Source organism: Paramormyrops kingsleyae, chromosome 11 (assembly GCF_048594095.1).
Source record: "Paramormyrops kingsleyae isolate MSU_618 chromosome 11, PKINGS_0.4, whole genome shotgun sequence".
Lineage (NCBI taxonomy): Eukaryota > Metazoa > Chordata > Actinopteri > Osteoglossiformes > Mormyridae > Paramormyrops > Paramormyrops kingsleyae.
In genome coordinates this window covers 29,718,625-29,741,971 of record NC_132807.1, presented here as the reverse complement: position 1 = coordinate 29,741,971, position 23,347 = coordinate 29,718,625, and the positions used below count along the sequence as shown (strand labels likewise).

Here is a 23,347-nt window from a genome sequence, read left to right as displayed (position 1 = left end):
GAAGGCAGGACGGACGCTTAATTACCGCACACCTTCTCAGAACGAGCGCTAAAACAAAGCCTAAGGTCCAGCAGGGGAAGCGCCGCATGTCGTGCAGGTGGTGTGGTATTCGGAGCCAAACGCTGCACATGCTTGCAGAGCACCCCCCATGCGAGGGGGCCGCCCGCACCCAGAGAGGGGCACCACGCGAGCCCCCGTCACTCCACACCATATTACAAGCTGCTCATGAGAGATCAAGGCATGACTGAGCTTTCTAGAGCATAATCGTAGGTTTCCCTGAACTCCCTCATCCAGCACATTATCTGCTGTTTAGTTTTCTGTGTGCATAAAAACTATGTCTCAAAGAGAGTGAGCATCTCCGTTCCCTGTGCACGTTTCGGTCCCCATTCCCTGGCAGGGGCCTTCATGCACACAAATCACGGTGTGATACCCGGTGAACGTGGCACACATTTCTTAAAACCGCAACTGACACAGCAACAGCGGTGAAACCAAAACAGGATACTGAAAAGGTTGGGCCTATAGTGTCGCCACCTCAGAGGCCTACAGCTGCGGACTCACATCAGCGCCAGGGTCCATCTGTGGCATTTGATTCTCACATAACCTGAAGGCAGACCGGGTCCGGGGCAGCCTCGGTGCCGCACACTTAGTGTGGCGCTTAACCTGAACTGCTCTACTGCGGACAGAGTACAACTGTAAGTTGCTAAGCAACTAAGCGTAATGTACAAAACGACGTAGCAGCTTTCGTGCTGCATCGCCCTGTGAGGTCACCGGGAACTGTGCCATTTGTCACCCGGCCAGACGGTACGACTCAGAGGAGAAATCGGAGGTACGGTACATTCTCCACTCTCTCCCACACCAACCAGCTGAAGTTTCAAAAATACTGGTGACGCCGCAGAAGGCAGCAAGCGCAGTTTGGGGCCATGCAGACATCACAGATCTCCTTGGGGCTGCCACCACAGAGGTGTGTGCGTGCAAGTGCGTGTGCGAGTCCCCACGAGGGCCGGCATCCACATATCGCATTGCGGCGCCTCGTAACAGATTGTGCACTTACAATTTACAACACAAACGACATGAAGGAATGAAACATTGAAATAGCAGGACAGAGCGGCACAGAGGCTGTTCCTAGCCAGGCGGCGAGAGCCTAGAGCCTGGCGTTTGCCGTCCCCAAACCCAGCAGCCCTGGCTGCCTGAGAATCACCATTAGCATGTGCTCTGAAAGTGCAGGAGAGGCCTTAGAATGTGGAGAGGAATCCAAGAGTCAAGAGTCAAAGGGAAATACTGAACACATTAGAGACACACTAAGCTGTGTAAACCTGCCCGTATGCCAGCCCTGTATCTGCACACGCCTTTCAGCATGGCTAATTGAATTTCATATGCGTGTGTGTCTGGGGGGGGGGGGGGGGGGACTGTCAGTGTGCTCGTCCTACGTAAAATAGAGGGGAGGAGGAATTTTTCTCCCCTTAATTCCTGAAGGCCTTGCTAAACAAATAGCTCCCTAATTCCACCCGAAAAGGGGGGAAGGGGCAGGATAGGACTGGTTTGTCATATAGTGCAAGTGACACTGAGGTGGGGGGGAGCGCAGGTACCGCCCCCCCAGGCCTGCTCCAGCACAGCAAAGAATGGGGAGTGATGAGTGATACAAAGTGGCATGCAGCTCATTTCTGTTACATTTCTACTTCCCTCCATGCTGCAGCAGAAGTGTGACCACAAGCCGGCTGCAATGCGATGGGAACAAACGCAAACCCAGGGAAGCACATAGGAACTGGCGAGAAATGCGACGGAATGCTGCCAGTAGTATATTATTGGCTCTACTTCAATGACTAAAATAAGGGCTCTGCTTTAACAGGGAACGGTGAAATAATTCACAAAAGAACCACTAATGTAGTGGAGTTCTGTGATTGAAACACATTGCTGTGGAGTCAGAGATCCTTACAAGCACCCCCCCCCCCCCCCCAGGTGAACCCCACCCATCAGTGACTGCTGTGCCACGAGTCAGAGTGAGTGTGTGTGTGGGGGGGGGGGGGGTTGCCAAACAGCACCAATGCCCAAGGAAAGCCCCTCCCTAGGGACCAGATGCCAGGGTTGTGTGTCACAGCGTCCAAGAAGATAGCTGCCCTTGATGGACACGTGCCCCCCAACCCACAGAGATTTGAGGGCGCTGCCTATTTTAGGATAACGATCTACTATTCTATCCTGCATTTGATCTGTATTTTTGGGGCAGCGATGAAGAGCTCTGTCCAGCAGGCACACAGTAAAGGCTGGACTGCAGCTGGCTTCGTCTCAGAGAAGCCCTGCCTTTCACGCACGGCTCTACATCGTGCACAAAGAGCCACAGCCTGCTGGGTCACAAACTCCACCGTTCACACTCCGCCATTTGCGGGCTACTGTCGCGTCTCTCCGCCACCACAAAATAAGACACTTACTTTTCTCCTGGTCTTTTGTTCGGTACCGAGAGCCAGAGGCAGCCATGTGCTTGACGGCTATACCTGCCAATTTGAAGATATTAGAGATGACCTTCTGTCTTGATGAAACTCAGTGAAAGGGTTCAATTTTCCCTCTCAAAAGACAGCCTCATTCTTTTGTAGATGTGCTATGTGTGTGTGAGTGTGTGTGTGTGTGCGCGCTTGTGTGTGTGAGTGTATGGGGGGGGGGGGGGTTATCTTCCATTCTACCATGTACAGGCCTTTCACATTTCCCACACTTGAATGGTAATTTAATTGATTCCACTCTCCCCTCTCCTTTATCCCCAAGTCTAAACAGACCGAGGATTTTTGTGGGGGGACAAAATAGCACATCTAACCTTCTTGTGTACTTCATATCTCCGGGAAGAGTTATGAAAAGAGAGGTAAGGGGATCTTTATCAGGCTGTGCAGTGCAAATGCCGAAAGTACCTCCATTTGGAAGGTATATCAAGCGAATCCATTTAAAAAAAAAAAAAAAAACCTTCAAACACGCTCTCAGCCTGAGGACACCTTGAAAAGGAGAGAAGAGGAGAGGAGGGGAGAGCAGAGGAGAGCAGAGGAGAGCAGAGAGGACCTTGCAGTTGTGCGGGAGGAAACCTTGCTGAAGCAGCACTCTTGGAAGAGAGAGATCACAATCGGACATTCGCACGGGTCTGCACAATTACCTCCCATGAAATAAAGGTCGTTTGCGTCACTCCATTAGAAGAAAAAAATGGGGAAAAAACACTATTTATTGTAACAGTGCATTAAAAGTAAAAGAAACCCTCACATAATGTAATTCATTGAGTTATTCATAGTTGTTTTGGCTGTTATACAAAATATATTAATTTAACCTCCAAATATCCCTGTATTTGAATATGACACCACAGCCTGTAACAATGTATCTAGGTGCAGGTTTGTCTCCGTGGAGACGTTCACAACGCCTTGTAGAATTGTTGTAGAACTGTTCCACATGGTGTGAAGAACAGACAGGGACCTGAAGAATGAGCGACTGGGCTGATTAGTGACTGGCTGGTCTTCCAAGGGGTCCATGTCACATATAAATCGGATTTGATTTCGATGATGATGCTAACATGTTAGCCCACATGCTCCATGACCCAAAGAAGGATTCAGAAAAAAGCAGAAGAAAAACATGGAGAAGAGCAGACTTTGAAAAGGTGGGGGGGGGGGGGGGTGAAATATTAGGCAAACAAGAGCTCCTTTGTCTGCGGCCTGGACTCTGCCTGCGGGCCTGATGCCAATAAGCCATAACTTTGCCCGATTGCCAGTTTATTTCAGACTAATTCCCCAAACTCCGTTAATGGTCTTGCTATATAGCTGTTGTTTACCCACTTGTTCATTAGCAGCATTTTTTTTTGCAAGAACCGAGTTAAACATCTGAATCAAACTGTTCTGTGCAATTAAGGAACGCACTCGAGTGTAACGCGCCTGAACATAATACTGTGTCCTACACAGCGTGACCTGTATTTCGGCTGAAATAATAATTACAAAGAGGCAGGAGAAAGCAGACACAGTCAGGGAGACAGAGAAATAAAACAGCCTCGCTTAATTATTCGCGCTGTGTGAGGTAACCCCTACTTCCACATATCAAAATATCCACACGGACTCGCCGAGGAGACACCGCTCAAGTGGAAAAAGACGCCCCCCCTTACCCCCCCGAGCATCACCCACGGGCCGTGTGTGAAGGCACTCCCCCGAAAGCAGCCTCTGCGATGCGGCCGGGACGGGGGGGGGGGTTGGGGGAAGGTGGCGGACACCCCATCGCCACTTGCTCACCAACAGCCTCTCCCCTTCCCGACGCCCTCGCATTAGGCCAGACAAGGGCACCCTGTGACCCCCTCCTAACAAACCGATGCACTCACAGGCCGCCATTATGGCAGGACTGACAGGCAGGGCCCCCCCATGAGCGCTCACCTCCCGACAGGACACAAAGGCAGCCCGGCGAACAGCACAAGTGCTCAGTTACGCTCAACACAAGAGCGATTCACTCGCCCCTAACAAGAGCACCATTGACTGTGAAGGCCTCTCCTTCCCCAATTAACCCGGAGCTCTGTGTGCCGGGGGGGGCTCCACTCCACTCCACTCCACGGTTCTTCTGTGTGTCTCTCTTCCTCCTCCTTCTTTTCTTTTTCACTCTGTTAAGAGCCTTCCTAGGATTACGTCTCATTCTGCCACGAGCAGGGAAATAAAGGGATGAAGTGGAGAGAAAGCAGAGGTACTGAGAGAGACTGCAGAGCGCTGGGACGCGGCGTGGGTGTAGCGGGTGGGGGGTGATGCCCACCCTTGGGGACGGGGCGAGCAGGCAGCCTAAGCTTGGCGGGCTGCACCTGGGCACGATCCACGCCTGACAATGACAGCCTGGCGGTTAGTCAGCAAACGGTGGCTAGGAAGGACTGCTAATTAGTATGTGAGCAAAAAGGCAAGTATTTCATTATAACCACCTGAGAAAAACCCCCTTGAAAGGTTAGAAAATAATCACTTATTCTTATCCTACATCAAAAGTTCACGGGTGTGTTTCAGTTCTTTCTGGTCGGCTTTCAGTGCCGTAACGATGCAAATGTCTAAGCAAAAAAGCCCCATTTTTTCCTGTCACACTTGCGGATCTACAAGCCCATGCGGCCAGATGGTGGGACGTGGAGAAATCCATAGTGCTGTGTGAACAGACACTCTATCCCGCGTCCGACCCCCCAGCCCATTATTGAAGCCGTCAAGGCGTCAAGGCGTACCATCTTAACAACGTGTGGTCAAACGCATTAGCTCCCCGACAATTCCCCCCCCCCCAGGCCCCCTAGCCTGCATTGAATTGCTTAACAACCAGCTACAATCAACAGCAGTCCGGTGGTTTCCAGTTACTGCGGCCTGGCGGCGTGGTTCAAATTCTCCAGGATTGCGGAAATGTAGCATTCACTCGTGGCGGTCATTTTACCTCACAGCGTGGGGCCAAGGCGGCACTAACACTGCGCCGCAGTCGGAGGCAGGCCAGCAACACTGCGCCGCAGTCGGAGGCAGACCAGTAACACTGCGCCGCAGTCGGAGGCAGGCCAGCAACACTGCGCCGCAGTCGGAGGCAGGCCAGCAACACTGCGCCGCAGTCGGAGGCAGGCCAGCAACACTGAGCCGCAGTCGGAGGCAGGCCAGTAACACTGCGCCGCAGTCGGAGGCAGGCCAGTAACACTGCGCCGCAGTCGGAGGCAGGCCAGTAACACTGAGCCGCAGTCGGAGGCAGGCCAGTAACACTGCGCCGCAGTTGGTAGGCAGGCCAGTAACACTGCGCCGCAGTCGGAGGCAGGCCAGTAACACTGAGCCGCAGTCGGAGGCAGGCCAGCAACACTGAGCCGCAGTCGGAGGCAGGCCAGTAACACTGAGCCGCAGTCGGAGGCAGGCCAGTAACACTGAGCCGCAGTCGGAGGCAGGCCAGTAACACTGAGCCGCAGTCGGAGGCAGGCCAGTAACACTGCGCCGCAGTCGGAGGCAGGCCAGTAACACTGAGCCGCAGTCGGAGGCAGGCCAGTAACACTGCGCCGGCCCCTCTGCATTCCCCAATACACTGATGTCAGTATGAACACTTCAGCGTGAAGGACAAACAGGCTAATGAAGGCGCTGGGGCAGAAGCACATGAGAGTAAGGGTTTCATGTGCGAGACAGTGGCCGTCGCTCTCTGCCAATGAAGATGAAGATAAGACATGGAAACTCAGAAACATGCAGCCCAGAGATACAGCAACTTCTAAGAACAGAGAGAGAGGGAAAAAAAACAAACTTATAATACAAAGCAATAATGCAGCACGTCAATCAAAATGTAATTCCAATATCGCATTCATATTTTCCTTCTTATTTTGACTAATCTACTATTCAACACCCGGCAAAATAGGAAAAAGGTGGCATTTGGCAAAAAAATAAAACAATACGATTTTGAGGAAGGTGGGAGCGTGGCGTGGTGGGGGCTTGGAGCGGACCCAGCACCTCACCGGCGTGGACCGAGTCCCCGGAACCATTACCATATTAATCTTTCATCTCTGATTGCGGTGCTGCCTGGATTTGCTCTGCCTCATTTGAAAGTCAAAAGACAGCGAGGCAAGGCCTATTGTTTCACATTTATTAAGACCCACAGACACTGTCGCGTTCGAGCTCAGTAACACCTCGCCTCTGTGACACTCGCAGTCCTACATTATTGCCTGATTATAAACACACACGCTGCTCGCCGTAAAATAGGGGATTACACTCAGCAAAGGCCCTAGGAATGCACAATCAGGGGAGGATGGAGAGAGCGAGATGGAGGGAGCGGGATGGAGAGAGCGGGCCCGCTATGTGGACACCTCCAGCACTTTCTGACAGCACTCCAACTTCTGTGGGAAATGTGCGTTATTACTGGGAGGGGAGACGGGACTTCCAGGAGAGAGCCGGTACTACAAATGCATTAGTGGCTTAAGGGATACTGGGGGATACGGAGAACTGGTGCGGCTCCGTGGCCAGCTGAACCCAATCTGAACAGCGGCCCACTTCCTGGATTTGGAGAGACTTAGCTGTCTGAGCCGGGGCGGGGGGTGACCTCCTGTCTGCTTAGACGCACTCTGAGAAAATAAATACAAGACTTAAAGACACAAGAGTCAGAGGCTGCCCCCGGTGGGGGGGGGGGGCGGATGGCGTGATTTGGGAAACTTAGATCCTGTGTTACATCCAGTAATATTCTGGTGTGAAATATGGGCCCAGAACGACAAAGAACCAAGGCAATGGGACTTTTGTTTATTGTGAAACATAATATAACAGTAGGAACAGCACATTTTTTGCAACCATAATAATTTGCTTTTATAACTGTGTAAAAGACCAAACGGCATTAATACAAACCATTTCTTGCTGTGGCTGTTTTACTCGTTTGACCACATTCACTGAATCTACTCCAACCTCTATGCACACATTAAAGTCGAATACGTCTGTCTACAGCAAGCCTTTAATAACTCACTCAATAAACAGGCGACCTCTTTGCAACTCATAATGGAAGCGAAAAAACATACAAGGGAATAAAGGCCACTTCCTTCCCAATGATGTTTGAGAAATCAAATCCTCCTGATTACGGATTTGCTCTCTCTTTGCAGGGGGAAAATCTATGAGTCCCTAAACACGGGTCTTTGAAAGCACATTGACGGCAGGCCTCATACCTAATTCATGAAGAGGAGCTGGGAGATTAGGGGTGCTGGACAGACCCAAACCACACTTTCATATTCTAATAAGTGCAAGAGTGAAAACTGCATTTCTAAAGCTCCCGCATTAAAGGGTATTTCACAAAACATGACCTAAACATGACTAAAAAATAAATAAGAAACAGAAAAGCACGACTTTGATTATGATAAAAGTCTGCTGACAAGTACAATAAAACAACTCGGAAGAATACTGAGCTATAGGGCATGTTTTCATATGTTTTGTTGTTTAACAGACCTTTGGAGTACATCACTGTACTGATAAAATGATTAAATTAAAGGGTTCACATTTAAATGCCAAATAGTTTTGCCAGAAAGGATTTAATTATTACGTTTGTATGAATGAGCACAAAAGTGCAAAGGCAGGTTGTGGACTAAACATAAAATAAATAAAACAATATATAAGAATTCGGATGTGTTTCTGCAAGCCACAAAGGTATATCATCATACCATGTCTGAATGGGGCTTGTAGTGTGTACACAAAGGGACTCTGGGATACATCTTCAATAGCCAATCACATGCATCCAGACACAGCCCTAACCTGGCCCAGCCCCTGACACACAAACCACAGCTGTATGATTTCTAGGCGCGCTGGTCTCCATCACTGCCCATGGGTCACATCTGGAAAGCTTGTAGGTTTGTCCGCTACGCTGCCATCTACGTGGTTCTCTCATGTCACCCAGGACGTTCAGTCATCTTTTCTTATTAATCCAGAGCATAACCCAGCGCTTAAGGAGAACACCGGTACTGGACTGGGTTTTGGGGAAAAAAGCCGTTTTATAGAGCAGCATCTGGGGATGGTGAGGGTGCCTTGCTGAGGCTGCATTCCATCCTGGGGGAGGGCATGGGACAGGAAGCTCTCGGCTGCAGCATCAGAACGGGCCTCACTCCCTGTACCGAATGGAAAACTACTCCGATAGCTGAGAAGGGGGCCTTCCTCATCAGCTGAATGCATCAGGAAGTATCTCTCTATCCTATTGGCAAAGGATGCACAGGACGTACACAGCACACACATACACACACACACACCTAGACCTGTAATCATATCTTTTGCGGAGAATGCTCATTAATTCTCACTATTACAACCCTATCCATAACCATAAGTAACCAAACTATAGAGACGTGTTTTCACTTTTCATTTTATAGTTTGTTTTTATTACGGTCACAGAACTTTAGAAAATTGAGTTTTCCCTCATGAGGACCAGGAAACTGTGCCCGAGCTTCTTGAGAGCCTGTCTACCATTAGAATTAGATTAACAATAACCCTGGAATGGAGAACCCAGGACGAGGCACCTCCATGAAGAGGCCTGCTTCAGTGCTGCTTCACCTTTTCATAGAGTATGGATAAGATGTCAGCCAGCCAGGGCAGCAGCCAAACCAGACCTGGTGCAGAGACCCCGCATTCAGCAGAGCTGCCAGACCCAGTGGGCCAGAATGCGATGCTGCAGACAGATACTGGAAATCCATGCAAAAGCTCCCAAAGAAAAGGTGTTAGCTGCTGGTCTGGGTGGCCAAGTAAAACCAATCATCTCCACAGGCAGACCGGTGGTTCCTCTGCTTTGCAGTGTTATCTTGGAGCTTCTTCTTAGGGCCTGGGCTGGAGTCTTTAGGCCTCCTAAGGTCACCAGGTCACCCAAATGAGAAGCAGAGTCACACAGCGAGGATGACACCACACTGGCGGTAGCAAATGGCTGCTGGACTTAGGAATGAGTCAACCAGGTAAGTTACAGAGTAATGCAGACTGATAAAAAGACATATAACCCAATAAGCAAAATGATAAACCTCAGCTAACCAGGACAAGACGCTGTACTACAGACCTGACTGCAGAGGGCGCAGTGGTGTGATGGTGGGTTAGGGTCCCAAGCTGCACAACCGCCCACCCATTTGAAACACACCGGAGAATGGTCAATACTACGGGCTGCCTTACTTCCAGGCAGGGCTGGAACAGAGTGGGACGCTGGATAATTGTGCCTAAACAACACGAGGGTGCTCCCCCCCCCCCCACCCCACACCTGGCCTGTGTCCCAGTGAAGACAATGTGTTCGAGCCTACCGCACTTCATTATTTCATTAGTGCACTGCTGCAACGGCAATTAGCTAAGATGAGCATGTGTACCTTGTGTCAGCTGTTTTTAATCAGAGACAGCCTTTTCAATAAGAGACCAGCAAAGAATGACCCCCCCCCCCTTTGCCGTGCCTAATTACAACATTACAAATACAATGTTAGCATTCAGCCAAGCCGGATCACACTGTCAACCTGCTTTACAGCAGAAAAGCGGGGGGTGGCCAGCATGGGGTGGGGGGGGGATGCGGGGCTGGGGGGGACATTAAGGAGAGGCTGCATGGAACTGGAAGCATGCGGCCCACGTGCAGGGAGCAGTGGACAGCTCCATCATTAGCCTGCGTGTTTGCACCCAAAACACACATGCGTTATTCTTTACATGAAGTGAAGATGCAAGCTGCTCAAATTGGGAGCTCGTTTAAGCGAGGCGAGGAAGTCTTACAGAAAACCGCAGGGGGAACAGAGCAGGTCTCACTGGCGTGGTTTAGCAAAGCAGCACCATTTTTACAGTGACATTATAGCTGAAATGTGGCCGCCTCGTGCTGCTCCTCTGCACACGTTTCCTTCCATCCTTCCTGCTCTCTCTCTTACACACATACTCCTATTTCCTGCAAGGGGTAGAAGCCCCCGTTCCCCCGGTCTTCTGCCTGTGAACTGCACCGAGTGCACTGAGCTCGCCCCATTAATAATGTAAAGTGCAGATAAAAACCAGCGCCCTGTACAATCCTCTGCATCCCTGACACAAGCACATGCTCTGCCTCCAGGGGGCGCTCCACTGGAATGGCAGGTTACCCTTGCCACATTCACCAAACCTGCGACTGCTTGTTCAGTCGGCGCGACCAGGCCACCGGCAAGCGTGATGGGTACGGCTCAGTAAAACACCACACCGAGTCCATGTGGATGCGAGTGGAGGAGCAAGTTTACCACTGAATATGAAGTGCTATTCAGACAAAATGGCACCACAAATAAGCACATGCCACACCTGATGCTTTCATAATCTTTCCCACCCCATAATCTTAATACATCTGCCTGATATGAGCGTGTCATTATAGCTAATGCAAGCTGTTAAAATGAAGGCTGTCAGGCCAGAACAGCATAAGAGACCTTAGGAAGACAGTGCCCAAGGACCTGGCCAGGGTCTGCATTTTTAAATCAATACAGCTGATTTAATCACAATGTTTACCTTTCTCTTAAAAGCATTATGGATTTTATAAGCATGTTACAATAGGCAGATCTTTGGTGCCGCTCAGCCTGGGAGTTTGTGACGAGCACCTGTCGCTGTGGCCCGGCCTAGACCAGCCCGGCGTCATCGCGACCCGGCACGGCCCGGCGTCATCGCGACCCGGACCAGCCCGGCGTCAGCTCGGACCAGCCCGGCGTCATCGCGACCCGACCCAGCCCGGCGTCATAGCGACCCGACCCAGCCCGGCGTCATCGCGACCCGGACCAGCCCGGCGTCAGCTCGGACCAGCCAGGCGTCATCGCGACCCGGACCGGCCCGGCGTCAGCTCGGACCAGCCAGGCGTCATCGCGACCCGGACCGGACCGGCCCGGCCTCAGCTCATTTCCCTGGAGAGGAGCCACCTGGGGCTCCCGACCTGGACAAGGTTGACGCGGTGGGTTGTATCCTCAATTCAAACAAGGGTCACGACCCAAAGAAGGAGGCTGGCAGGGACTGTGTTCTGAGAAACACTAGTGTTCTCATGGGCCGTGAAAGTGATCACATTAGTGAGGCCGACACCTACATAGAAGCCAGCATAACCTTTAAGGCACCAGTGGGGCTTTCCATACATCACAAAGGGCAACTTCTAAAGATGACTTCTGCTTCTCATCACCACTCTGAATGTTTCGGATTTCGGAAACAAGGCTGCCAGCCGACCCTGGCACCCAAGCCGCCCCCCCGACACACACACCCAGTGCAAGCTGGGGAAATACGGAGGCCGTTAATGGTAAGAGTGCGGGAAAAAAATAAGGTAAATTGGACGCGGGTGGAACTGCACGCACAGGCAGGTACTGAAAGGGCCTCCTACGATAGACCCTGTAACTATTAGAGTCGCCTACCTAGAGTGCAATCACATCGCGAGCAGCCAGCCTGTCACACAGCGTCCTGAATTAAATATCACACACTACCAGAAATCATTTCCATATTCCCTGGTGGATCAGACAGGGTGTGCACGGCTCATAAATAAACAACAATGCACAGTACACCCTGCAAAAAGAAATATAATTTTGTGCCCGCATTTCATACAACTGTGTAAAATTTAATGTCTTTAAATACACAGGATTGTATAAACGGGAGAGGGAGCAAGAATAAGCATTAAGAATAAAACCTCGCAGAAATCGATTTCGCCTTGGAACATATTATCTCTCCAATTTATTTATTTATGCCACTGTAAACGGTACAATAGTGACTACATACAAACACCAAGAGGAGTTTTATGAGGTAACTCTCCCTTTTGTTCCCTTCTGAATCACACAGCGCACCTTCCCCCAGACGGAGCCCTTACCGGGAAATGAGGAGTAAATGTGTGGCTTGTATTAATCCCCATAAAATCAGTTTGGGTTTTTGTTTAGGGATTTAAGCAACAGCCACATAAAAACAAAAAACAGCAGCCATTCTTATGATAATGCACCTTGCAAACAGGCAAACGGCACTGCTTGGGGTTCCGGGTGCACTTACTTCGTTTTTTATTACTAAATATATTTAAAGTCAAACTGTGCAGGTACATATACATGCTTGTTAAAATAAATAAGCAGTACTTGTATTATAAAACATCAGAGTGGGCTCTTCGGGACCGACCTGGGGAGTTTAGCAGTAATAAACTGAGAAACACCCTATTGGACAGAGCCAGTGTCAGGGAGAGGCTTCCCTCCGGAAAAGTGTCAGGCACCACAAAAATGGGAAAAAACAAAGATAGGGACAGAGAGACACAGATAGATGGAGAGAAAGACAGATGGATACAGAGACAAGGAGAGGGAGACAGAGAAAGATAGAGAGACTGAGGGACAGAAGAGACAGAGAGAGACAGAAAATGAGAAGGGGGGAGACAAAGAGAGAGAGAATGACAGAGAGAACGAGGTTGTTCACTCAGCGTTTCACACGTTTGCCGTTTTACTGCATCCGTTTCCCACTATATTAATATGGTATTATGCACAATAATGGTTTTATGGATTTTAAATGGACATCATTTACCAACACTGTGCACTGCTATTACATGAAAGGACAATTTTATGCCCTAAAATGTAAAGGCTGCTCTCCTTTTACTTCTTCTCCGTGATGAGCTAGGAGTTCCCATACACTCACTAAGCTTTATTATTCGCAAGGTCGTTATTAAGCAGGTCGACTCCCCTGGCCTCTGCAATCCCCGACTGCGACAGCGCATTTCCGTCTGCAAGCATGTGCCCGCTCCATCCGGCCGAGAGCGCTTCCGCGCGATCCGTTCTGGCTGCCTTTCCTCCCGGTCAACGGGGCAGGAACAGACCCACTGCGTGAGGCACAGAGAATCTCTCGCACTGTGGGGCACTGTAGTTGAGGAACTCATACAAAACGAAAAGGTGGGGAGAACAACAGAGGCACAAAGTGAGGGGGCCGCACAGCACACTGGATTTACACCCAGTGACCAGGTACATTTGTGGGCCCAGTCCAGCAGGAGCGAGAGGAGCAGGAGAGGAGCCCGGAACTCCTTGGGGAATCATGCAGACGTGTGCAAAGGAGCTTAAGACAGATGACAGGGGAGGCTGCTTGGCCTGGCCAGCCCACCACCACCACCATCATCATCATCATCATCATCATCATCATCATTATTATTATTATAATTACCACCACACCGGCAGGGAAAGCTGCAGCCTCGCTGGGGTTATGCAGCAGCTAAAGCTTTAAGGAATACATCCAAAAAAGAAAGGGACTCAATAATGGAGAGTAGAAGTACTAATGAGAAAGGAAGTGGCTCCATTCGTTTTATTTAGGCCTCGCTTGCCACGGCATAAAGCTTCAATAGGCAGCCATTAACGCTCACTCTGTTATTTTCTGCACTGATGACAGAAACACACACCCACACTCCAGCAGGTGCCCTAACTGCATTATGCATCCTGTGTGTCTTTCAGCATTGAGCGAGTGACCTAACAAGGAAGCATTTCCTCAGCATGCAGCCCCTCGGCATGGCCGCCGTAAACAGGGGGCGCCACACATCAGGCCCGCAGAACACGACCCGTCCACATGCTGCTGGTAAAGATGAGAGGCACAAGCAAACACACGCATGACAGCTGACCCCTGCGGCTGGCACAGGGCTCAGCGCTGCTGAAACAGGGCATGGCCATGATACGGGAGACCCAGAGGGCTCGCATGGTGGCTGGCAGGTGGGTGGAGGGACGCAGGGCGGGAGGGGCAAGGGGAGGGGGCACGGGAGGGACAGTGGGCCGGAATGGAGCGGCGCCGACAGGTTTACGACGTTCATTAATCCCCCCGGGCGGAACAGCGGTCACACAGTGTGGGCTCCGCTTTATTAGTTTGTTTCCTTTATGAGTTACATTAAGTACAGTTGAGTGAGAGGAAAACATACTCTAAGTTAAGTGTGGCAGTTGAGGAGATTAACGGCTCTCTGCCTGAGCAACTTCCGGCTGGCGGGCATGTCCATCAATAGCAAACTCAAGGAGCCTCACAGACAAGGGAAAGTGCCTCTCACACTAGGCAGGGGGGCTTAAACATATACTGTAGGGACAAACACAAAGAATAGTGTGGCCTGGGGAAGCACTGGGGTCCCCCCCCCCACACCCCCGGACAGCCCTTCTGGATTAACGCAACACACCCTGCCCACAATCCTGGAGACAATCACTGAAACAAACTATGCAAGTCCTGGGCTGGGGTCGTGCTGGTGGTGCAGGGGGGGCAACATACTGAAATTAAAATGGAATATTTAAGGAGAATGTTATGCATACATTAGCTTTGATACATGCGTTGTTAACTGAGGTTACAACAACGCAGCAGAATTTCAAACAGTCCAACTGTGGCATGAAAGTCTCCCCCACTTCTAACCGGTGCTTCCCAGCTGTGGGGGGGGGGGGTCATTATCCACCAAACACAATGCCCCTCTATTGCCTTTCATCCCCTGGTAATTATCACATTAGATAATTTCACCCAGCTGAGATTAATTCGGCTGCAGTGTGATGGAGAAGAACATCTTCGACAAAGGAGAGACAGACATACACACACAGTCCACGTGCTCTTATCTTTTGTGGGGCCCATCTATGAGTATGAGCCTAACCCTAAGTATGACAACCTTAATCCCTTCCCAGCCCTAACCTTAACCATAACATAAGACCTTTGGCATTTGTAGTTTCTTGATTGCAGTCACAGATTTTTTTTTTTTATACAACAGGAGAAATGTCCCCATAAGATAAAAAGTGCAGGTTTTTATCACATTGTGGAGAAATCTGGTCCACACAATGTAACTGTTTCAATAGTATGCACGCATGCACACACGCACACACACACACACACACACACACACACAGAAATCAACAGACAACCAACAGACACTGTGCGAGCCCCAGATCAATTACAGCTATGAAAACACAATAGATTTTACATTACAGCCCCAATTCTCATTACTGCTGGAGTTAATGTTTGTTGGATTGCGTCCTGTTCAGCAGCACGCTGAAGAGAAGGATCAATGCTGAAGGATGTCGCATATAGAGCCAGGACTGATCTCCAACTTAATCAGAGACCCTCCCTTTCATCCAGACTGCGGTTACACTCTAAGCCCCCCAGCAGAACCAGCACCACCCAGGGTCTGAGCGGCCCGGCTGCTCGCGGTGGCACTGCCTGCCCAGAGGACCACCGGCGCCCAGAGGACCACCGGCGCCCAGAGGACCACCGGCGCCCAGAGGACCACCGGCGCCCAAAGAGGCAGCCTTCGAGGTGCAGAGTTCCTTCCTTAAACCGCAACGCTATACGACTGCCTTAAGTATCTCACAGCAGGCAGAGCCAAATCAATACTGTGTAAACCCTGCCTCTGAGAAAGCAACCACATCCATCTGCTTTCCCAACAGATTCCTTTTCCGGCGAGGCCCCCACTGACAAGCGCTTGCTAAAAATCACCAGGTCTCCTGCTGGGCCACCTGACCCTGCATTGCACAGGGGGGTACACAAGGGGGGGGGGGTGGGGAGTACGGAGGTCACCATCAGATCAGTACTGAATCCACAATTAGCGGCGACGTTAATTAAACTGAGGATGAGGCTGGATGGGCTTCGGCCCCCTCGTGAGGCGTCGGATCCTGTCCCGCATGCAGCCGTCCGGATCCGTCTGCGTTTTTAATCATGATGAAGCTGCAACAGGACACAGCTATAGAGCTATAGGTGACAGGAAGGACAGGAAATATACTTCCTAGAACTCCTGTACATCTGCACAGTGAGCGTGTAACATGCTGTGTGCCTCAATACTGCATGTTTACGTGTGCGTGCGTGTGCGTGCGTGCGTGCGTGTGCGTGCGTGTGCCTTTATGGAGGCGGGGTTTTTGGCAGGACATTAAGCTGCATGCCCGTGATGAAATAAGAGCAGGTATAAAAGCGCAGGGGCTTCGTGTTGGTGGGCAGTTCTTACAGTAAACAAAGGGCTCATCTCCCAGCATCTGGCCCAGAGCTCCATGGCTTCCCTGGACTCCCACAGCCACTCGCAGCCTCTCTCTGTCTATCTATCATTACTGCAATTAATACAATGGAAGTCCGCTGGGCTACTGCCACCCTTCTCTTGGCAGCAGTGTTAGAAAATTAAGTGCACAGGAGCCTAGACCTGCCAAATAGTGAATCATCACATTTATGAAATATTAAAGTGGGGGTGTCTTTTCAACAGTTTTGAATAATGGACCTGCTAGAAAGTATTTACCAGTGGTTACCCCCCAGTCCCGCTCTGCAGTGGGAGATCCTGACCTGTGGTAATTGCCTCCTGGCTGGAGCCTCACTATGGGCTCCCTAGGCTATGAGGAAGGGGCTTGGCTCCCCCCCCACCGGTCAGGCACACCTGGTTCCTACAGCCAAAAGATAAACGTGCTACCAGTACTGAAGTGCAGCCATTCATCGGACGGTGAGAGGATTCTGGGAAACATGCAGAGCGGCTCCCGCATCCTGACTGTCGTTCGCGTTCACATGAAAGCCCAGCACATGCTCAGAGATGAAAAGCTCTGAAGGGGTTCCACTGACTGGCTGGAAGGGAGGGGTCCCCTCCTTGCCTGGAACCCCCCCCCCCCTGCCCCCAAGCCTGTGGCTCCCCACTGTGGACCATGCAGGTGGCTCAAGCTGTTGTGGCCCAAATTACATTTCCTAATTGACCCTCTTGTGTCTCTGGGAGAAATAAGGAGAGCAGAATAGTGGCTTGTAGTCTCTAATTGACCCTCCAGGTACCTTTGCAGAAGAATAAATGAACCCCGGGTAAATAATAGACCCTGATGATTAATAGCAGGGGTTAGGGCAGATCACCCCCACCCCCACTGCCTGGAAACCGTTAAAACGCAGAGCGGGTCCTGGGAGAGAACAGCCGGGGGGGTAGCGGCTGAGGCAGGTTAAGCCGGGTCAGCGGTGAGGCAGGGGGCCCTGGGAGGTAAAGCAGAAATGCAAGGCCTTCAAAGATAAAAAATAAAAAACAGGAAAGAACCCGACCACATGAGCTCTCACGGGAGTGGTCCCCCCACGGTCAGGCTCCAGTCAGCACTCTGGACCGCAGCACTTGCCCCCCCCCCCCACTCGACACGCTCCACCAGACATCATCATCACCTCTTCACTGCTCTGTGTACCTTTCAGATGTGATAAGCTTGTGTTTAAATCTTTTCCATTTTTGACATTTACACACACCTGCCTTGATGGTGGTTTAATTACATATTACAGTGACATTTACAATAATGCATTTCATAGTCTGGCCCAGTATTTCCACTTAAAAACAAAAGTTTGCGGAGAACAGTCTGCTGAAGGAGCAGAGTGTGGAACTGACGGCTGGACAGGCATGTGCAATCAGACAGGCCATAAAATCACATCGCTGATCGTTAACCAGGCCCAACTGAACCAAACTGAAGGTGATCCAGTCTTTTAAAATATATGACTTGACTCAAGGGACTGGAATGGCTGTAACCCATGGATTGGGGGAGGGGGGGGGAACGACACTCCACCCTGCTACAACAGGGGGCTTTAGACCGATGGTCTGTCGTTTCAGAGACAAACTGCAGTCAAAAGAATTCCCTGTGGATGTTCCTTCAACCCAACGTGTTTATGAGAGCCGTTCTCTCTCCTGGGTTTTGGGCCGAGGTCTGAGGAGTGTCTACTCTAGAGAGATGACCTGGCAGCTTGTCATCACCGGACACCACAGAGGACGCACAGTCACTCGAAGGTGCCACTGCCGTGCCAATATCCGGGCACGCACAGCCCTCGATTTCCGAAAGGCACGCGGTCGGTGACTCCAACCCGCGCAACAGAGACAATGAAAAGGCGGTAAATACGGAATGCACCGCAAACCTAAGTGGAGGACCAGGGGTGGGTCCACTAGGATACACACCCTCCCGGTGGTTCCCTGGATGGCCACCCCAACAGATAGTGGGCGGATCGGTACCGGGGTGAGGTCCCCATTTTTCAAGCATGCTGTAATTTCCTAAGACTGTCTATTGATCGAGGAAGGCTTGTCTCCCAAACAATGCCACTTCAATCAGGGCCCTTGGAGTTGGTGCAGGACCCTGCCAATATGAACGGTGACTGATTTAAGAGATGGATAAAAAGCAGATAAGTCGAACTCAGATCCTGTGATTAATGGAGCTCCCGGAACAGCCCTGGACCATGCATCATGATTTAACCAAAAGCCTTGATGAAGAGATTAGGAGGGGTGGAAATGCATTACTACAGGAAAATTTCAATATATAGAGAGAATAAGAAAGTGTGGGGGGGTGGAATTGGTAAGCAATTGAGGGGAAAAAATCCATCTCAAACATTTCCATGAGCAAATCACTTGAACAAATAGAGCAGATCAGCCATGAATCAGACATTGGATTCATTCTGGATTGCATATTAAAAATGTGTGACTTCCTTAAAAAGGCCCCACCAGTCAAAAAGAATATATGGATTGCTCCTGCCAGAATCATTAACGGGAAAATTTATATTAAGTCACTGGCACTACAGAGAGCAATCAGATTCCAAAAACCCAGCAATATGTAATGATACAAAAACATCTCCATTCTCCTTAGCAATTTCTCCTTCTGACCAGATCCTGCAGATTAAAGGGTGTGACTGAACACTGAACCTTGGCACCCAAAGATGACGGCACTGCTCACACTGCAGCCTGGTCCTCTGTAAAGGCTCAGGGCCATCCAGCCCAGAACCTCCAGAACCACCTGGATGAGAGCCACATCACAGCTGTAGCACCCACCAAACTATAGAACTACTAGGCCTATGGACCCCCCACCCCACCACCACCAATTACACCTGTCAGTCCTGGGATTAACAGTGCACTCTTGTCAGTATGGGGGAGATTGACGCTTTTATATTGTATTGCCATTTATTACTATCATGGCTGTTTTAACTACAAAACTGCATCATCAAATGTGATGTTTCTTTGGCTTAAATGAGCCATTTAGCAGTACAATTTATACTTCTAATGAATGAGAGCACAAATTAAGAGGCAGCGTAGGAAAGCATTACCGCTCCCTCTCACTCTGCATCCTTTAAAGCTCAATATCTGGCAGACTTGGATATAATTAAGAGAATAAAACTTTGGTACTTTTAAAGGTCAGGTTCACAGACTGATTTTTGGGGGCTAGGTGTTTAGAGGGATGCAACCAAGACACACACATTTTTTGCATCCTGTTTAAGCAGCAGGGGCACAGTAGTTAAGGACACCGTTTGGAGAAAAGCATCAGCAAATTAAGAGAGAGCAGGACTCTCAGGCTACGCCGTGGCTTTCAGGCGATATTACCCCGGACGGCTCAGCTAGACCCTGCATGGCCGTCTCTGGTGCATACTGTACTGCTGCTGATCCATGGCTTCCAGAAAGTACTAGAACACTGAGTTCCCACCGACATGGCAGCCCTGTAATGCTAAGTGAAGGCCCATGCACTGTCCACGTGTGGAGTGTTTGGGCCCAAGCCTAGATGAGTACAAATCAGGCAGTAAGACCACTTTGCATTATAAAAAGAGAAACATTAGCTGATATTCCATGTGCAGCTTATGCTTTTTATTCTGTATTCATTTTGTACCACTGTGGGTGATGGAGGGCAATGTAAACACCGTAAAAAAAAAAAAAAAAAAAGCTTTCTTTTGGATGAAATGCTGTCATTACAGATTCCTCCTGAGGGAAATGATGCCATTAGCTAAACTCCTTGAATAACTCTATATGCCTTTTTTTCCCACTTTACGTTGCAGTCGCAATACTCAAGATCACAGAGCTCTCAAATAACAGACACACAAGGAGCAGAGAACCCTCAAGCCTGGAGGAGAGCCCAAATACACACTCATATGCCCAGCCCAGAGGTCATAAAATAAAGGTACAATTTTCTTCTTAAATACGGCAATTACTTCAATTTTTAACAAGAACACATTAGTGTTATTACTATTATTATTCTTAAGCGATTAATGGTATGGCTGACTTGAATACCATTCAGTCTCTGTCTGCCCACAGAGTCCTGGACCTCCTATCCCAACAAGCACAGAGATGGTCTTCTCATTCAGAGAAGCCCGGCATGTCTTCAGCCATGGCACCACCACTGGGTGGAAATCTCTGCACTGGGAAAGTTATTTCTGTTTGTTTCCAGTTCAGTTCCAGTTGCCTTCTACAGCCTCTGTTCAGTTGTTCTCCCTTTTCTGCGAAACACACCGAGCTTCCAGCTCTGAGTCATTTGGGGGAGTAGGAGCTGTTGGTGTAACACTGGGAGGCCTGGCTGGCACTGCCAGGGCTTGGCAGAGGCTGCAGTGCAGTGCAGTGAAGGACATGCACTGACCCTCGATTGCTCAGCAGCTGACAGGCGTTCGCCAGACAGCATCCCATCTCTAATTTACATCGGATCCGACTGCGTGCGAGGAGGCGGCCGGATAGAGGCTATGACCAGCCCTGCTAATCACAACTGACAACTGGAAATGAGGGGGGGGTAAGGGGGGGGTGGCAGGGAAATACAACTGAGTGTCAGGAGGGTATAAGGGGAAAGGGAGCAGCAGTCAGGTTGGTCAGAAAGGGCAGAGCCTCTGAGCTTCAAAGCCAAGTTCAACACAAGATTAAGTGGCTTCTGCTGACCTAACACAACTGTACAACTGTAACGTCACTGCAAGCAGCAGCAGTGCATGTGAACGTGTACAACAGCAGGAAAACGGGCGGAAATCCATGTGGACAACAAAGGGCAGAAGCACGGGTAACTCCATCCAGCCATCCATTTTCCAAACCACTTATCCTTCTGGGTCGGGGGGGGGGGGGGGGTCCGGAGCCTATCGCGGAAGCTACGGGCACGAGGCAGGGAACAACCCAGGATGGGGGGCCAGCCCATCGCAGGGCACACTCACACACACAGGTAACTCGCGTTAATCAAAAAAAAGAAACTACAGACTTCAGTGATACGCTGTAACCCAAGTGAGCACTTACGCTGGTCCTTTGTTTATGTCTGCGGAACTTGCGTGGCATTACTCTGAATAAAACGTGCTGCCCCAAAATGCCAATATGTGTTCCTTTTTGAGGACACGAAGACGCAGCCTGTGCTTGCATTGCACCCGGAAAATTCCCCGCTTTCTGAAAAACCCGCCTCTCTATAAAACGGCCACCATACTTAGCCGGCAGGGCCTTTTGCTTATTTAATCCAATCTCCTACACAGAAACACCATGGCCAAAGTCCCAGCTGCATTTAACACAATTAAAACCAGGGTCATTAGCACATGCCTTGTCGAAGCAGCCCCTGAACCCAAGGACAGACCAAGGGCTGGAAGAATATGTCCGCACCATTAAAAGCTACGTTCATTTGTATGTCGCTAATGTATCAAGCGACGCTAACAGAACAAGGCTTTCTGCATCAAATACATGGTGAGTAATTACTAACACAGGAGTCCCATACAGTACTTAATCAAAATGGGGATACTTGGGCGGGGGGGGGGGGGGGTGGTTTACCGACACTGCTTGAAGAATAATTCATGTGTTAGTCAACAGAACAAATATGGAAAACCGCATTTGCTGGGAATTTGCCGCCCCCCCCCGTCTCCCGCTAAATACTAATATAATGCACAGCTTCCTGAAGAGCAGCAGGTCATGTGACAAAGCCAAGGTCACCTGGGGGAAGTAACATGAAGCAGGAGCGAAGGCCTACGGAACAGCCCGGTCCTGCCCCCGCGCTCCCAGCCTGAGGAACATGCCCAATTAAAAACATGAAGACCCTAATTTTAGCCGACCGCAGATTTGTACGAACAGGACAACACGTCACCTCCTCTTACCCAGAGAGGCCTTGATAACGAGGGGAGTCTCTTTGCAGGGGCAAAACACTGCTGATGTTGGCAGATGTTAAACACAGCGCATTTAAAGTCCCTCTGTCTGACAGTTCTGCTTAAAGTAGGGATTCCTGTGAAGCTAAGTGAGCTAGCATTTAAAAGGAAGTGTGTGCCAGCCTTCATATTACAGCCCGCATTTTACCGTAAAAAGTCACTCCTTCAATTAGTGTGAAGCCTCACCTTCAGCCAAGGCTAACCCAAGGGCCGGCCGTGCTGCTTAATAAGTGGAAGCCAGGGAAAGGGACGGACAATGCAGAGGGAAAAAAGCAGCTCACAGAGTCCAGGACAGCTCCACTCAACGGGGGACACATGAAATATTAGGCCTTACAGGTAAAACTGGCTGCAGTTATGGCTCCTATCCTTAAGAGACGACATGCCGTACAACTGTCAATGTCCTCATGCATATTTAATGGCTTGTTAAGTGCCTCCAAGATGAGTCCCAATCCCACATATCCGACTGCAGGGGCTCGTGGACCTGAGCACTCTTGGGACTGTGGGGTAACCTCTCAAGCTTTTTCATTGAGGGGGGCGGGGGCAGGAAGGGTGGGATGCACTGCGTTCTGACTGGACTGCACTTTACTTTCATACAGATGCAGTGTGAGAAGTGGCTGGATGTCTGGGTTTCTAACACTGTACCTCTAATGGACAGGTGAGTCCCTGGAAAAACCCAAAATACTCGACAGATCTGACAGTTTTCATTTCATCATAGATCATTACTGCACTGCATTTACCCCGAAGTTACCTCTAAATTTAACTAGAGATAGAGAACATAAGCACACTTGCACATATACATGGAAATCTACACAACCATCCATCCATCCATCCATATCTCTATCTACCCATCTCTCTGTCTATCTATGTTTGTTTTAATAAGACCAGATCTGCCTTTCTACAACCAGGGCTAGACAGACGCAAGAGAGATTTCGCTTGCAGCAAACCCACCGTGGAGAGCAGGACAATCAGTACTACATATTAAGAGGAAGACCTCTCCTTCTGCTTCAAACCCAGCTAAGAGAAACATCTCGTACAATTCAGTTAGCACTCAACAAGAGAGCTGTTTGCGTTGGCAGCCAAATCCAGCCGAGCTGCTCAGAGAAGCACCGCGTGGGGGAATCTCACAGTGAAAAACCCCGGCTTCACTGGAA

General features: G+C 50.0%; 1 protein-coding gene across 1 annotated transcript in view; it reads right to left on the bottom strand.

Moving 5' to 3' along the window:
- wwox (WW domain containing oxidoreductase) overlaps nucleotides 1-23,347 on the bottom strand; it is a 246,105-nt gene that overhangs the window by 108,570 nt on the left and 114,188 nt on the right. The gene's annotated exons all lie outside the window — the stretch shown is intronic.